The sequence below is a fragment of the Anser anser genome (genome assembly GCF_964211835.1).
Source record: "Anser anser genome assembly, chromosome: 13".
Classification (NCBI taxonomy): Eukaryota; Metazoa; Chordata; class Aves; order Anseriformes; family Anatidae; genus Anser; species Anser anser.
The window spans coordinates 19,433,926-19,451,204 of NC_139734.1; the positions used below are offsets into that span (position 1 = coordinate 19,433,926).

The window sequence follows — 17,279 nt, forward strand, 5'->3', positions numbered from 1 at the left end:
GATGATTTGGACTCAGATCTGTCAACTTGACTTAAAATTATTGCTCATACTGTTATCTGTTGGAAAATAACATGTTCTAGGTCAATAGGAAGATAGCTGTGATGTTCTTTTTTCTGACATCCCACCAAATTATTTGTCATGTATCCTGTTATGGATGTTTAATTAGTACTTCTAAGAACAGTTTTGTTTGTTACATCTCAATGGTCTTTTTTTTTTTTTTTTTTTCCCAGTCCTGTTTCTAATAAAATCTGTGAGAAACTTAAGTACAGACATGGATGTTGAGCTTCACTGACATCGGTATCTTTTACTTCCATATGGGAATCACTCTTCAGGACTCCAGCTGAGCTATCTTTTCTTTCCGAAACATTGAGATACCTCCTCTAGCTCTGTACGCATTTTTGAGGTGAAAGTCTGCTTTTCATTGTATCCCTTTGTGTTGTATTGCTCAAATGGAGAAGAGATATTGCACATGTAAATGCTTCAATATGCTTGCCAATGAAGGAAGTACAAGAATGCTACTGGTGACTCACTGATTATAGTATTTGCTCTGTGAGAGATAGCAATCTAGGAAGCTGGTGAGCTTTCATAAGGCACTGCAAACTAATAATCCTTTCAACTATGTCTAAACAGGCTCTTCAGCCATACCATGGGTTGCTATGTCAGTCATAAAGCAAAGGTACTTCCTGTTAGTTTAAGTTCAGTCTAGGGATATATATGATAACTGCAAGCTTCTTTTAACAAACCAAACTCAAATACACTTGTCCTTGCATGCTATCTGTTTGCTCCTTGTTTCTGTGGAATATAAGCTATAAAGAAACTTCAAGACAGTAGAGGGTGACCAAGAGAAAATAAGACAGAGGGAAAAAGTATCTGAAGACATGCTAAGCTCATTGAGAGGAAATGTGGCATACATATAAGAGTACATAATCTAGATCTTGCAAATAGTTTTATTAAGAAAAGTTAACATCTATCTTTTCTTCCTTTGACCATCCATTAAAATCCATGTAACACTGGTCCTGATTTGTGGGTTCATAATGTGGTAAAAGCAGCTGTTGTTCTGAACTTTATAAAAATCACCATCCAAATATGGATATGAATGTTCTTGTTTCACTGTTGGCTCTACTTTTGGATACCAAAATTATAGAAGGCCAGAATTCTCCAAAACAAAGAATGAGTCCACCTCTGAAAAGATGGCTACACCTGAAAATGACATGACTATTGAGTAAGTGAGTATATTGTGCCACTGAATCAGTTAATGGAAGTCATCAGGACACCTATTTTGGTGATAATCGATGAGAAAATTCCCATTCTGAATGTTGGACAAGGAAAAAAAATCTGCCTCGTTTGCCCCACTGAACTGATTAGTGCTTTTAGACTGTAAAATTTACTTTCAATGCTCTTACAAATATTAATACACTTGAAATGTCCTAGAAATATTATGGGGGAAAACATTCCACAAGGATCAGTTTATTAGTTATTTCCTGAATCCACAGTTATAATTATGTTGACTGATTCTTTATTAAACAAAAGTCAATGCGCTTAAATTCAGCCAAATTAAGTTCATTGAAGTGTTTATCTGCTTATACCTGTAATTCTCTTATGCAAGTTTAATGCAATTACAGAAGGATAGCCAGTTAAGCCATAGCAGAGTAGAAAATACTGGTGCAAGATGCATTAGAAGATTATCTATGGGAAATGTATTGTGTGCTATTCATTTAATTTTTCAGACTATTGAAAATGCTTTCCCTTAAATCTGACACATCAAAAGCTCAACATCTTTTGTTAAATATTTCGCAATCTGTAAGGAATCTTTACAGGAGGGTATACAAAAACACTAATACTCCTAACACATGCAGGTAGCAAGAACTGTGAGATAAGAAAAGCATTAAAGACCCTTGACCTTTAGTTTTCATGAGAAAAGAAGCCTGCAGCCTAGCTGAGCCATGTGGGGGCAAATGAGGCAGACTTCACTTTTTGTTTTTATTGCAGAGAAGGGGTTTATAGTAACATTTGTGTTAAGCTTTTTTGAAGAAATTTGAGGAGAAAATGTAAAAAAACGTGTAACAAAAGTTTCTGGTGGAATGTGAGAAAAGGTGAAATTTCACAGAAAATATGAGGAGAAAATTATAAATGGTAAAAGACTGAAATGAGCTCAGAATTGTATTTTTCCTTTATGCGACCTAGTGTTCTCCCCGCAAAAAATTTAAAAGATCTGCTCTAAGGTCACAGCAAATGTGACTGATCTGATGTTGGTTGTGTCAGCTGCTCGATAGTACATATGGACATAGATCCAACAGTTCAGAAAAACTAAACAGAAATACACACTACCTGTCACAGGAGAATTCTTTGTTTTTAAGTCAAAGGTAAATATTGTTTTAAGTGAAAGCATACACAAGACAAACATAAGGATTATGAACTTTCATATGAGGAATATTGCTGGCACTGTGTAACTGTCAAGAAAAGAATGACTTAGAGAGACAAGACAGCTTGATTTGGTCATATTAACTTCTTAGTGTATTGTATTCATCAGTCTTGGGTATTATCTCTAAAAAAGCGTTTGAGGTTGCCGATGATTTAGATTTTATGACATCTAAATGTCATTTCTGAAAGAATCAGATATTGTACAAGATATGACAGTGCCCAGTGAACAAGTTGGGAGCAAAACATTTTTGTCTTTCCCTTAGGTGTGGGTTGAACTCTAACTTTGGATATACATTAATTTATGTAGACTTAATAGCTGTTTTTTTTTTTTTTTTTTTTTTTTTTAATACTCTGAGGTCCTTAAAATGCTGTTCAAAAGCCATGTCCATTTTTTTTTGGACGTAGTTGCCTTTTTTTATACCATAGATTCAATTTTTGAATCACAGAAACTGTAGATCAAGCAGGATTATAGTGTGGCAGAAAGGATAGGAAAGAGGTTCTAAGAAGAGGCTTCTTATAGGCAGATGATAAATTACCATCTCTTTTTTTTTCCAAACTAAGTACTTGTTTGTGTTATAAAATGTATAAAGGATGGTTAAATCATAATAAAAAGACATTGTTGTAATAATATTACAATGGTAATATGGATATCAAGTGCTGTACATTCACTGAAAGCAAAATATTTGCTGAAAGCAATCTAGATTGAATCCTTTACATAGCACAAATATCTTCAACAAATTGATTCCTTTCATCTAGGTAACCTATTATTGTACCAGTCTTAGTTTAGAGAAAAAGTCTTGCTTGACATAAACAAAACTTGGTGTGAGGGGGAAAAAAATAGCTTCTTTTAGTGGTAAGAAGGAGGTGCATTTCAGGAACTTACCTATTGATACTTAAATGTTTCAGTGTAAATAGAAACTTGTTTTATTGATTCCAGTTGCACTTTTTGATAGTAGACTGACTGCTGAAATCATGTTTTAATTTGACATATATCTGTATAGCTCTAAGGAAGCATGATAATTGACTCCAGAGCAGAGCCTGAATGCTCCCCGAAGTGAGTGCTTTCTTGTTTTTCTCTTTAAAAAGGGCAATGTGTCATTGTTACCTGGGTTTTAGTTACAGTGATGTTATTTATTTTCTTCCCCTCTTACGACAGTCCCTCCCTCCCTCCCTCCCTCCCTTCCTCCCTTCCTTCCTTCCTTCCTTCCTTCCTTCCTTCCTCTATGATTACCTGAGGTGGTCTCTTTTCCTCTTTGTTGTTTTAAAAGTCTTAATTCAACATTAAAGAAATGTAATCATTGTAAAATGTCACCTTTAAGACTGTTTAAAGTAGTCTTTCTGATACATACTACAGTCTTTCTGACAGAGACTGATTAATAGGCATGTTGTACTCTAGCATCATGCTTTTTTGATGCTTGTCATTAAAAAACACTACAATAATCAAGCACATTATTTAAAGACTCTTCAACTTCATAGTTTAAAATATGAAAATATGAAAAGCTTAGACTAACTGGCTCTACCTGGGTGGAACAGGGTTTGCGGTTCTGTTTAGAATTAAGGAATACTGCTCATTTTTTGAGAACTTGATTTATAATATGTAAATATTATAGGTGCTGAATATTGGTTGCATTAAACTAAGGTCATTGAAGGTACATTGAACTGCCATTAAAAAAAAAAAAAAAAAAAAAAAAAAAAAAAAAAAACAAACCCTGAGGTCAGTGTCATTGAATAGTACTGGGATTTTGATTTAACTGTAAGATAACAGTCTAGAATTTCTGATATTCTATAAGCACTGTCGGCTTGCTGTTGTCCGCTTACACCTACTGCATTTGGTGTTCAAGTCAGTGTATGTTTTGTGATGGGAATTCAGCACATAAAAGGCCACAGTTGTTATCAGTCCAGCAGGCTTGAAGCTAGCTCTGCTGAGAAACTAGTGCAAACAAATGCATCGATTCTCTCTGGTCAAGCTCTTGGCAAGAGTTCAGCTGCTTTCATTGAACAGAGTGGTTAAAAATATTAAATACAGAGTAAAGAATACTTGGTAGTTATTGATATTGAAGCTTTCCTCAGCTAAGTCACAATGTGAGAAATAATTAGGGTGATGTCTGTACCATAATTTTAGCAGTACTACATGTACCTTAGTTGTCCTGTACCTGAGTGTCTCACATACAGCCCTTAACCTGAGGGGCTTTTTTTTTTTTTTTTAAGGTAACTAAATAAAACTAGAAATCTGTTCACTGAAGTTTTGGAATCAAATACTTTTCCTTCTGTATCCTCTGCTTACACATATGCTGTAGGAGGAGGATTCTCTTGGCAAGTGAAAGAAAAAAGAACTGAATTTATAGTAGACTCTCAGTGCCTGATCCCAGGAGGTATGCATCAGATGAGTAGCTACTTGTAAAGTCTTGTCAGAGAGTGAAAATGCAGGCGCCCAGCTTCTCCACACTCCGAGTCTAATTTTGTGATTTTGTCAGAGCCCAACTTCAGTTCTTGGAAAAGTGACACTGCTATTGTAATACAACAATATATAGTGCTGTTCAATTCAGTCTTTAGTTCAGTATTTTGTGTGATCAGATTTAAAGCTGCAAGAGCTTGAAGAAAAACTATCTGGAAAACACTGTCTCACTGAGGATTTTTTCCAACGCTTTTGTACCTACAGAAAGTTAAATTAGGGTTGAAGGAGAATTTAAAGTTAAGATTTAATGACGGTAGGGTGAAATAATAAAAATGCTTGGTTGAGGAAATTATTGAGGACATTAGTGAAGGACAGAGATGTCAAATTAAAAAAAATGTATTGTAGAAAATATAATGAGAAGACATACTGGGAGAGTCCCACCTACTCATTCTTAGCTGAAAAGTAATGTGTTATAATTATGTATGTCAAGTATGTATGATTATGGTCATTTGCTGCTTGAAAATACTGGCAGAAATATCTGTGTAGTGTGATCTGATAATACACAATCATAATAACAGAATTAGAGGTTATTCTGCTAGTAAGTCAAAAATTGTTCTATAGAAATTGTTCTATAAAAATAGAAAGGCTTTAAAAATTCTACCTGACACATAGTAATAATAACTAGTATTGTACCTTACTAGTAATTAATAACCCCAAATCTGAAAATTTGGTCGAATCCTGGCACCGCTGATGTCAGTGCTAAAACTTGCTGCACTTTTGGGAGAATAATTTTATTGGAAGAATAATGCTTTTAATCAATTTCTGGCAGATATATGGTGTCTATACCAGTGTCTTTGCATATTTTTTCTTTCTTCTCTTGAATTAATATATCGCACTAGAACATATTGTCTATGCCAAAAGATAATGTATACCAGTGTGCATAGTGATACAAAAGGAATTAGCATATTCTCATGAAAGATAATAATTTACTGTTAGGATATCAGTCTTAGTATAGAGACATGTCGGTGATGAGTGACTGGAACTCACATTGCACTAGATAGACAGATGTTATGAATAACAGTTTGCGTGCTGAGGGTAGACATTGCTGTGTCTCAGCTGGACCTGCAGTTTTCAGAAGCAGGTCTCAAATGCTTATTTTTCTTTCGATCGCATCTTGATCAGTTTGACCTAAACTAAAGATATCTGAGAGCATACTAAAGAAAACGAAGATAATTAGTCAATGTAGTCTTTCAGCAGTTCTTTTCCCAAGTCATATGTTAAGTTATGAAACAAATATAACTATGTCCAGATTTGTGAAGTGGATTAAAAACCATCTGCACTCACACCTGAGCCCAAGTTGCAAATTCTTCTTCAGCCTCATGTAACTTGGTAATAAATTAGTTTATGTGGTGTTAGGTGACTACAGAGTGATCTCTGGCAGTATTTAACTGCAGTTGGTGTGCTTCCTCTAGTCAAGAAAGCACTGTCAAAATGTGCTATCCGTATGAATGTTTATTTTCTTTCACTGCAGGATACTTCTTGGGTTTCTCTTTATTCCTTCCTTGTGAAATGGAAGAAACTATCACAAGACAATCTCTAGTAGAGTCTCTGCTGAATCCGACCATCAGGAGGACAGTACGATTTCTGACTTTTTCCAGGGCTCTCTCTTGGAGAATTTTCTGCATTGGTAGAAAAGGGATTATAAAATACTCGGAGGAAAACTAGCTTTTGATTAACATAGTGTCACAGTGTTGCTTTTTAGTAATATTTGTGGGATAATAAGGAACAGGCAGAGTGTCTGCAAGAAAATATAGCACGAAAAGTGCTTTTAGCACATCTAAGACTGCTGAGAGCATGGAGAAAATGCAAAGCCAGTCCTCAGAAGTGATGGAAAATAATCCTTTATTCAGGCCTTCTAACTGTACAAAATGTATTGCAACCCAGAAAAGTTGTTTCACTGACAGTCATCCTAAAGGAGAAGACCCGTCTTGCAAAGGTGTGGTAATCGGGTAAATCATAAAAAAATCAGATAAGGTGAGAGTTATTTAGGAGAGGTGCTCCAGCCCTCTGATCATCTTCACAGCCCTCATCTGGACCCGCTCTAACAGATCAACATCCTTCTTGTGCTGGGGGCCCCAAACCTGGATGCAGTACTCCAGGTGGGGTCTCAAAAGGACAGAGCAGAGACAATCACCTCCCTCCCCTGCTGGCCACTCCTCTGTTGATGCAGCCCAGGATGCAGTTGGCCTTCTGGGCTGCAAGCGCACACCGGTGGCTCATGTCAAGCCTTTCGTACACCAGAACCCCCAAGTCCTTCTCTGCAGGGCTGCTCTCAGTGAATTCTTCTCCCAGTCTGCAGTCATGTCTGGGATTGCCCTGACCCAGGTGCAGCACCATGCACTTGGACTTGTTGAACCTCATTAGGTTCACATGGGCCCCAGACCAGATCAGTAGATAAGACTAAATTAGTGTGGTTAAAGTATGAGATGCTTTTTTTTTTTTTTTTTCTTATGGTAGGGGATAAAACCACTGAGTTTAACTGGCTTTGGAAATAGAACCTGAGCTTTGCCTTGTAAATTACATTATCATAATACCAAAGCTGAGAAAAAGAAAAAAAAAACCAGACATTTGAGGTATGATTACTTAAGCATTTTGCCAGAAGAAAAATAGAAATACTATAAAACTGAAAATGCAAATTTTGCAGAAATAGAACATCTGGTGCCAATTGCTTATAATTATTTTGCAAATCATGTTTTTCCCAATGGCATTATATTGTTTTAATTGATTTACCAATATTTGACAAAAATTAAGCACACAGTACATGTAAATCATTAAAATAACTCTAATAACAGTAAACACACTTGAGTATTCACAGTTAGGTAGTGATATTATTTGGCAGAACAGCCATCACAGAAATGTTTTACTGAAATGTATGTAGACATTCCTAGGCTATTCTTACTGGGACAGATATATAGGGGAACTGCTTGTGTTTGTATTTATTGTGCCAGTCACAAAGGAAAAGGTAGAAGAGGTGTTGGAGTTAAAATGTGAATGTCCAGTTAGGAAGTAAAAGACCAAGATGTATCATAATATTCCCTGAAATCTTTTCAGGGCCAGACAGAAAGATGGAGATGCAGCATTTGAAGATGTAGCTGAGGAAATTAATATGCTCAGTGGAAAATGAATCAGCATCATTAGGAAATGGAGAACCTCTGGAAATAAAGGAGGCACAGGAGGAATAAACTTTGTCTGAATCAAAATGAAATTGAATTACTGGCATTAAAGTTAAATATAGACAAAAGAATGAGGAAAAGCTGACGTATGTGTAAGAACACATTGCTCAGGCTGATACATCCTTTGAATGAAGTAAATATATATGTATATATACATACACTTAAGCAAGTAAACCTAAGAAAAGCTACTGGAAAACTTGGATTTAAATGAGCTTATGGAAACATTATAACTACTAGAAACTTGATAGAAGGAAGATAATGGAACATTGCAATATCAGGACATAAAATATATGGGAAACACTGATTAGACTGTCAGTTGAAGTTGAAGGCAAATGGAAATGAATGGAAAAATCAGGTATGTAAGCATGTTAGTGGGTAACAGATTCTGACATTTCAGGAAAAACTATTGGACTGTAATGCAGCTGTGAGGCAGGAAAGCAATAGTGACTGCACTGTGTGCAGGGAACTCAGCTTGTGAGAGAAAGAACCTCAGTAAGAAGAAGGTTCAATTAGGTAAAACAGGAAATGCCATAGGAGGTGCAGCGCAAAGATTAATCTTTCAGATTTCATAAATAACTAGCAGTTGATCATTGTGCAAGAAGCACTGCAAAATGAGCCACTCTGTACAATGATTGTAACATATTCAGATTTATTCTCCTTTAAAAACAAACCAACAAAGAAAAAAAATCAGTACTTCTAGTTCTCGTATATCAGTAGAAAAAGTTAACTGGAAAGACCAGAAGACATTAATTTGAGTTCTAAAGCACTTTGTCTTTGAAAAATCTGAAGTATGCAGTGTTTTCTTTTAGACTGTTTATTTGTTGTGTATAAAATAAAAATGTATCCCCCCCCTCTTTTTTTTTTGGTGAAGGCATTTTGGAATTACTCGTACATGTTAATTTTAATTGCGTGCAGTTATGAAACGTAAAATTAATTGTGTGTTTTAAGATATCAGCATGGTTTAGTAAAGGGAAGTCATGACTAGCAAAGAGTGAAATAATAGGTGAACTGCTGAACATATCTGTCTCCTACTGTACACTTCAATTTTTCATAGCCATTCTACCAAGAACTTTTTTTAAAGAATGTAAGCTTAAGAAGCTTGTTCTTGCTAATCACTTCCTGAAGTCATCCAGAAGAATTCAATGAGAAGATTCAGTGAGTCCATGAACACGATCCAGCAACTTCTAGTTGATTCCAATCTGTTAAATCACCTGAGTCTTATCTTTACAAGACTAAAGAACTATAAGACATCTCGTAACTAGATCAGATTCATGCTGTTGGCTGAATGTTTTTTCACAAGATCATGGTATTAGTATTTATAAAGAAACAGTATGTTTCAAGAAAATTGAGAAACATTAAGAAATTCTGTGAACTGCAAAGCTGTATATCTCTTTTTCGCTCTAGAATATGTAGTGGAATCTTCAGGCACTTTCAGAGATGAATAAATGTATTAAATGAATACAGCGGGTGGCAACATTTTGTTTGTAATATAAAAACTAAATTGCTTTATGTGCAGCTGTCTTTAGGTTCTTTAAGTTAAATCTTATAAAACTTTATGGCTTTTTTTTTCCAACATCTGTAACAGATTTTTTTTTTTTCTGTGTTCATGTATATTATCAGTTACATTATACTAAAGTCAGACTATAACCATTGGAATTTGTCTACTGCAAAGTAAAATTAATCAAATACACAAAGAAAGATTTATGAACAACTTTGGAGTAGATTTGGTCAGAGTAATGATTTTTACTATTGAAATAATTAAATTGATACAGTCCCTATGGTAAATAGTTACATTGCAATAAAAAAAAAGCATGTTTATGCCAATTAACTCCACCATGTGAGACATCAGTATCGTCATACTGACATAATGCATGTTCAGATGGAAACTCTTCCAGTCTGTCCTTATGTAGTTAAAAGTAAATATGGACAAGATCAAGGGAAAAAAAAATAATCTGTCAAATAAGCCTTCTTTGTCAGACTTTTTGGGAAGTACACCACACAAGAATTCATAGATGAAATAAATGCTCATGCCCTTGGAACAAAATATTTTCTTGGACATAATGATTAGGGAGCAATGAGTTTAGATTTCTGGCCAACAAGAACAATTTCACACATCTGTGCTGCTGAATGTTGCCCCCAGCTTGTACATTCTCCTTCATTGAACGTTCAGTCTGAACTGAGTGTACATACACAAATCACTGCTGATTAAAGGTCAAGTTTTGTATGGCCTAGATTAAATACCAGTATTTTTTTTTTACTTTACAATCTTACTTATACTATCAGTGTTGCACTTCTCTTTGCTATTCTCATTAATGTTGATGGTAATCCTGATATTTTTGCAGTAGTACTTAATTTTGCAGTGAACATTATTTTGCAAGATACATAAAGTTTCAGTGAATCCATTCTTAAGCCATTGAAAATCTCTCCCTACCAGATAGCACCAACCAAAACAGATTTTGTGAAAATTTAAAAATAAGATGCAATTAATACACTGCTGGTGTAACTGGTGCTTAGCTCTGCTAAAGCTATTGCTATGAGTCAATATCGGTTTTGTACAAAAGAACATTTTGTTTCTTGAAATGGCAAGACCTGCTTTTGTTGCACTTAATTTTCCGTTTTAAAGCCCACCCTGACACAAGAAAATGCTTGTACAAGGCCAAACTTCTATAGGCCTTGGGCACAGATTCTGTGTGAAAAATTACAAAAATATAACAACTCTCCAGGGTCTGATCTTCGTGCAGGGGCTATTTCTGTTCTGATTTGTACAATGCCTCCTACAATGGGGGTATGGCCTCTAGGCAATACACTCTCATATAATAATGATACTGGAAACAAAGAAGTTTATTTTCATCTGTTTACAGTAAAACTTCAATACAACATCTGTTTTGTGCCAAACATCTTCAAGAAATTTCTCTGTGTTGATGTATATCAATCAAGGACAAGCAAAAATAGAAACAAACAGGTTTTGGTTTTAGGAATGGCTCAGACTTCCTTCCATCAATTTCCCTGAATACTGTGATGACAAAATGCCATCTCTGCAAGTTCAACAGTAATAGAACCAAAAATCAATGGATTTTTTGCTTGTTTGCAAATTTTCCTTAGTGTCATACAATTACCGATGTCTACTACAAACAGAAGGTGAACAGAAAGAGGAATAATGGCACAGTGAAAACCAAAGTCTTTCACTTTGTACAATATTTTGGTATGATATATATATCCAAAGTATTTGGTACTAATTTCTGTCCTTTTAAGTATCTTGGTGAAAATTGGTACATACCTATTATTTACAAGCATGTGAACTCACCAAATGGCGGTGTTCTGCCTGCTGCACTAAAATGTCCGTAACCTATTTGGGTGGGTGGCATTTTTTACAGAGACTTGAACTTATATCACCATAAAACTTCCTTTTCAAGGCCCAAGATAGTGTTCCAGGTGGTGGCATGCGGCATGGGATATGTTTCCAGCCATCTAGTGGTTGCTTCCAAAATTGTAAGCACATGGCATTTGCTTTGGTGGGTTTGTGTTAGTGAAATACAATCAAGCTTCCAGGCCACCCCATATTGATACTTCAGTCATCACCCTCCATACCATATATATATAAAGTTCCAGACTCTGCTAGTAACACATGGTTTGGAAAATGGTAGTAGCACATTTTAAAAGGAATACACATGCTGTCTTGTATAAAATTCTCTTACATATTACAGATTTAACTTCTGTACTTCGCAGGAAACATTATCTTGAAAAGGACAAAAATTGTTGACGAGGAATCAAATTGTTCAAAGAATGCTTATGGAAAGGCCTCTAATTAAAAAAAAAAAAAAAAAAAAAAAAAAGGAAAACCAACCACCAAACAACCAAGCCAAAACCAAACAAAACACAACAAACCACACCATTATATACAGTTTGTAGATTTTTTTTATTTTTTTTTTATTTTTGATGCAGATCTTTGAACACTTTCAAGATGAGAAGAAAGGCTTAAGACTGTTTTTGTAACTTTGACATAACTTGCTTTATAGGTGATTCCAAAGGTATAGCTAGCAAAGGCGATCAGCTGTGGTATGCACTAGTAACCTCAATTTTGAGGACTTGGGACCTAACCAAGGTTCTTGTTGTCTTCACTGTATGTATTAACTATACATACAGACATCTTCTTTAATATATAGATATAGTTTAATATACTTTATTGTTGGCACTGGCATATTTGTTTACGTATTGTAAGAAATTTCCTCTTGAATTCTGTTCACTTTTGCAGTTTGGGGTCTAACTCTACAGTACTTAATACAAATTGATATACAGCATCAGGGGAGTTGAGATCCGAGAGCTAAATGCATAGATGCCAGCCTAATTGCCACCTTTTAAAGCTATAAACATTGAAATTCTGCTTCTGAAAAAAAGATTTTAGCTGGAGGACAGGCTCTGCCCCACACTTTACATAACTACAATACTCACCATTAACACTGTGTTTGTATTTCCTTAAAATTTTCACTGACTCCCCTGATGTCAGTATATTTTCATGAATTGTAAATCAGTGCCAAATTTAGTTTCTACCCGAAGCATTAAACCAACAAAAGCAAAGCAATTCTGAATTCGCTAAATCTTAATGTTGTTTTAAAATAGTTTTTAATGGGGTTAATTTCTTTAGGTTTTTCTTTCTCTGAGGGTACTATAACTTGATTGATATGGTTTCCTTTCATTTTGACATTGTAACATGGTCTCATTAGGCCTGCAATGAAATTGAATTGCCGTCATAATATCACATCATAAAGGCATATTAACGAGATCTCTATAGACTTCTATTGGAATCATTTTTCCATCATAACCTTAATGTCATTGAAGTAGATTCTTCCTGAGTGTAGAAAGAAAGCATAGGAAGAAACAAACTGGCTCTGGGACTCTCATTTTTAAGACCTAGGTTTGTCTTGCATTTTTCACCAGTTATAGCAAACTAACTGGTTTAAATTATACAAATAAATAGTGTGTTGTATCACAGTTGTAACTCCAGTTGATCGTATTGCTTATTGTTTTCATGATTTGTATGTTTATGCCTCAAAATTCTTACTAGCTAGTTACGCTTTACTATTTTGTAGTATGCTTTTCATAACACCTATTCTTTCTTCTTTTGCAAGCAAGATCAATTTTACCCATTTATACAATGGCAAGATTTCACTGACATCTTTTGGTGACATGCAGAAGTTGTCAAACTTCCAGCTATCTTTTGTTGCTTCCTTGGCTGTGAGTGTTTCAGCTATTTGTGGTTCTGTGGTTTATTAGCTAGTTTAAGAGAAGTTTGAATCTTCTCTAATGTGCTACCTAAGTCTGATTGGTCGATGTATTTTACACAGCTGAGCATTTTATACTGCAGAACTACACTTGGTTTTGCCGGCTGATTACAGGGTAGAATTTAAAATTCAGAACCATCTTTTTTAAAGAAAAAAAAAAAAGGTTTTTGGACTATTTCTAAATTAGTCTAAATTGAGACTACTTTTGAGACTATTGCTGAATTTTATTTTCTGGACCGGGCTACTCTGTTCTCATTACCTTTACTTGTTTTAAAAGTGTCTTAGGAAGGTTAGTCAAAGAATAGAACTTAAACAGTAGGCAGTACATGAAGTTAGACATACATAGCACATGTAATAATAACCGTAACATATTACAATGCAAATGAAAAGATATGCTTCAGTAAAGAACAGATAGTTTATAAGAAAATCTAAGTGGTTAGGTTAACTTCATAAAACTGTGGTATTTCCTCTATCTTATTCTGTCCTTTTCCAACCACTTTAACAGATGAAAGTTTTAAAGAAGGTCAACTGCAGCATCAAAATATATGATCTAGATATATTTTCCAATCATCTGAGAGACAGGAAAGAGGAAGTGGAAGGGAAAGGTTCTGCTTAAAATAAAACAGGGAGTTCACTGAAAGATGGAATCTAATCTGATTCAATCCATTCATCCTAAAATTTTCCTTCACACAGATAGGAAGGTAGGAATAAAAGATTACTATGAATAGTAAGTAAGTCTTGCATTTAGCGAAAGCTGCCTTTCTCCAAAAGAGTGAGCAAGGATCACTTAAGAATCACATAGTTCTTATGTTCAGTGGGCACAGAGAAGTCTTAATTCCCCAAAGTACATGTAGTAAGCTTGAACTTCTGTGCAAAAGCTGTAAAGATGTAAGCTATATGTTTGGTATTCCTTACACCTTCCTCATTGTCGGTGATAGGCCTAAACCTCCTACAATGATGTAAACTCTCTGGCAAATTTTATATTCTTCTAATTCAAACTTATTGTGTTACTTTACTTGGCTTAGTATTTTTCTAGTTAATAAGTTTTGCTATTGCCCAGTCACTGAACAGTTGCAGTTTGCACCTCAGATAAATTACAAATGCTTTGTAAAAGTGCATGCTACAAAACACAGCTTTGCAAATTGAAATATCTGAAGACATTTGCATGATTAACTCTTCGACTATCCTGGGATGATTAGATCAGCCAAAGTCACATGTTTAAAGCATTCAGCCAAATTTAATCAGCATGAAAAGGCTTCATTTATTTCCAAGTGTTTAGTGTGATTATTGGTTTAAATCATAAACAAAAGTTAAAAAAAAAAATAGATGTGGATGGTGCATCACTTATTCCTTCATGTAATGAACCATACTTGTTGGCATATTCTATTGCAGAAGAGGTAGGTGCAGATTTTTTCATATTGGCAACTGTATATTATGTTAAGTAAAGTAAGTAACAAAAGCAACACCTCCCACTTTAGGACAGCCTCCACTCCCCTTCCAGCCTGTATGATCACAGCTAGAATTTTCACAGCTCCTGAATCACTGAGGTACGTTTTCAGTACAGAGCTATAGAATACTGAGAAATGGTGTGACAAGCAATTCTCTCTCTCACACACACTTTCTTTTCCCCTTGGGTATTCTTTCCAATTCTTTTAAATTAGAAAGAAAATTAATTCAGGTGATACTAAAAACTGTTTATAAGGAGCACTGAAAACCAGGAAGATGTCTAATTATAATGTTTTTGTTGCCTTTTGAAATACAGCACAGAAGTAGTCTGTGTTTTTACAGAGGGCATCCTTTATGAAGACGTTATTAATCTAAGGAACAATAGCATCATTTATTAACTTTGGCTGTGTGATTATACTGGGTTTTGTGTTTTGAAAGTATCTCTACAGCATTAAATGACTGATGCACACAGCACCCCTACGAGTTAGGTAAACATTATTAAAACTGCTGAAATGTGTATCCACAAATAATTGTTTGATAAAACTTGCCTGGTATTATAATGAACCCAGTTCAGATAACCAGGAAGATGATTCTCATGTTTACATTGCAGAACCAGGAGTGCCGAAGGTGGGGAGTTTGCCTAGTGTCAAAGAGAGCTAGTGTGAGAAAACAGCTACAAATCACGCTTGTTTTTGCTGCAGTGTACCATTAGACATACTACTCTTCCTTCTATTAAGACACCATAGGAAAATCACAACAGGCCTTTTGTAAAGCCCAGTATGGTGGCTGGATTTTTCCTGTTATGTCACTTGTGCTTTTTTAGTAAACAGATCTTATCTTTTTTCTTAATAAAAACTTTTGTTTTGCTTTTTTTTTTTTTCTTGTTTGTTTGTTTCAGAATACCAGAAAGAAATAATTTCTTCAACCTCGATTTCCAAATCATTATTTGCACAGAAGGTGTCAGTAGTGTTTTTCCTGGTGCAGTTCTCCCTTGAGCTGCTGGTGGTCCACACAGGTGCAGGAAGAAGTTGAGCTCAGGCTGTTCTGCAGCAGTTAGAGCGATTAGGGGCACCTGGTCTGTGTGCTGTTGCTTATATTAAAGAACATACCTTTACATCCTGCTGACTTCTTCATTTCTGTGTGTTCAGTTTCACAAGCACAAGGTAAGTGGTTGGGCTTGTATTTAATCCCTTGCAGGAAGTGACCTTCCTAAGTTAATTCTCCTGGGCAGTCCAGACTGAATATGGTGTTTATGAAGTGTTAACAAGCTGGGTTGTGGAAGGATGGATGCTGCTGCAGCCAAGGCACTCTTGACTTTAAGTGTGGCAGCATCTACAATCTGGTAAATCAAGTGCAAAAGATATCCTCCACTAATGGCTCTCTAGAGTATTTCAGAGTAATACTTAAATTACCACAGTGCTGGTGAAACAGAGTATAAACAGGATTCTTACATGATCTGTATAGCGCTCTTGTATGAAAATATTTGAGGTATTTTGGACACCACAGTGTAAATTTAAAAGGCACTTTATTATTATTATTATTACTATTGTTATTATTGTTGTTGTTATTATTATTATTATTATTATTTTAAAGTGGCTGTTGCACATACTTCTTTCAACTCATTTGGAAAAATAAACTGGTAAGTTTGCAGTTTATTCCCAAGACTGATACTGTCATGGGCCTCCAGTAGGGCAAAGCTTCAAAGTGACATTCATAACTTGGAGAAGTAGCATCAAAAAGAATAGGATGAAGCTTAGCAGGGAGAGGTGCAAAATGCTGCACTATGGGCATAACAGCCATTGACTCGAGTGACTTTTACTGAATTTAATTTGTTGGCAATTAACACCGTGTTCTGGACAGTAATTTAGATATTAGCTTAAAAAACCCCACACCTTTCTCCCAGGCTCGATGCCAACAACTACGCTGTGCCTTAAGAAACCCGAGCTGTTTACTGCCCCCCTCAGGGAGGAAGGGAGCGGCGCCGCCATGTTAGGCTCTTCCCGGGGGCGGTGCCACCACGTCGCGCTCCTCCTTGCCGCTGCCTTCGGGAGGTGGCTCCACGTGCTGTGGCTTTTGGGGTGCCCGGGGGCCATGGCTGCGCCCTGCAGCCTCCAGGAGCCGTTCTGCGGCCGTTTAGCTGCCACCAGGTGCACGGGCTGTGCTGCGACTCCTGGCCCCGCAAACCCCGCAGGTCGTGTTCGTGGCGTTACGTGCCAGGGAGGAAGCACAGGCTGGCTTAGGTGAGAAATTGAGTGCTAGTTACCAGTGTTGCGTCACGGAGTGGCAGCCTGCAGTGGTGTGCGAGTGTATGGCTGTGCATGGCACAGAGCAAGCTTTTCTTAGTTTCGTTGAAGCTTCTCCTGTAGTTTAAGGTATTGTGCAGCGTGCCCCACTGCTGGGGAGGATCCAGTGGAGAGGGGTGAAACGGTGGTTTGAGAAGTCTGCACAGCTGAAAGAGTTTTAATTGCGCAGTTTGAGTGAGAGGGAGGGAGAGCATGATGAGTC

At 36.1% G+C, this 17,279-nt stretch overlaps 1 protein-coding gene across 1 annotated transcript in view; it reads left to right on the forward strand.

Moving 5' to 3' along the window:
* The window catches only part of LOC310880977 (uncharacterized protein), a 1,343,899-nt gene that overhangs the window by 359,245 nt on the left and 967,375 nt on the right, over window positions 1-17,279 (forward strand). The window contains exon 9 of the mRNA XM_083797545.1: window positions 15,673-15,937. The gene's annotated coding sequence lies outside the window, so the exon portion shown is untranslated. The remainder of the gene's footprint in view (window positions 1-15,672; window positions 15,938-17,279) is intronic.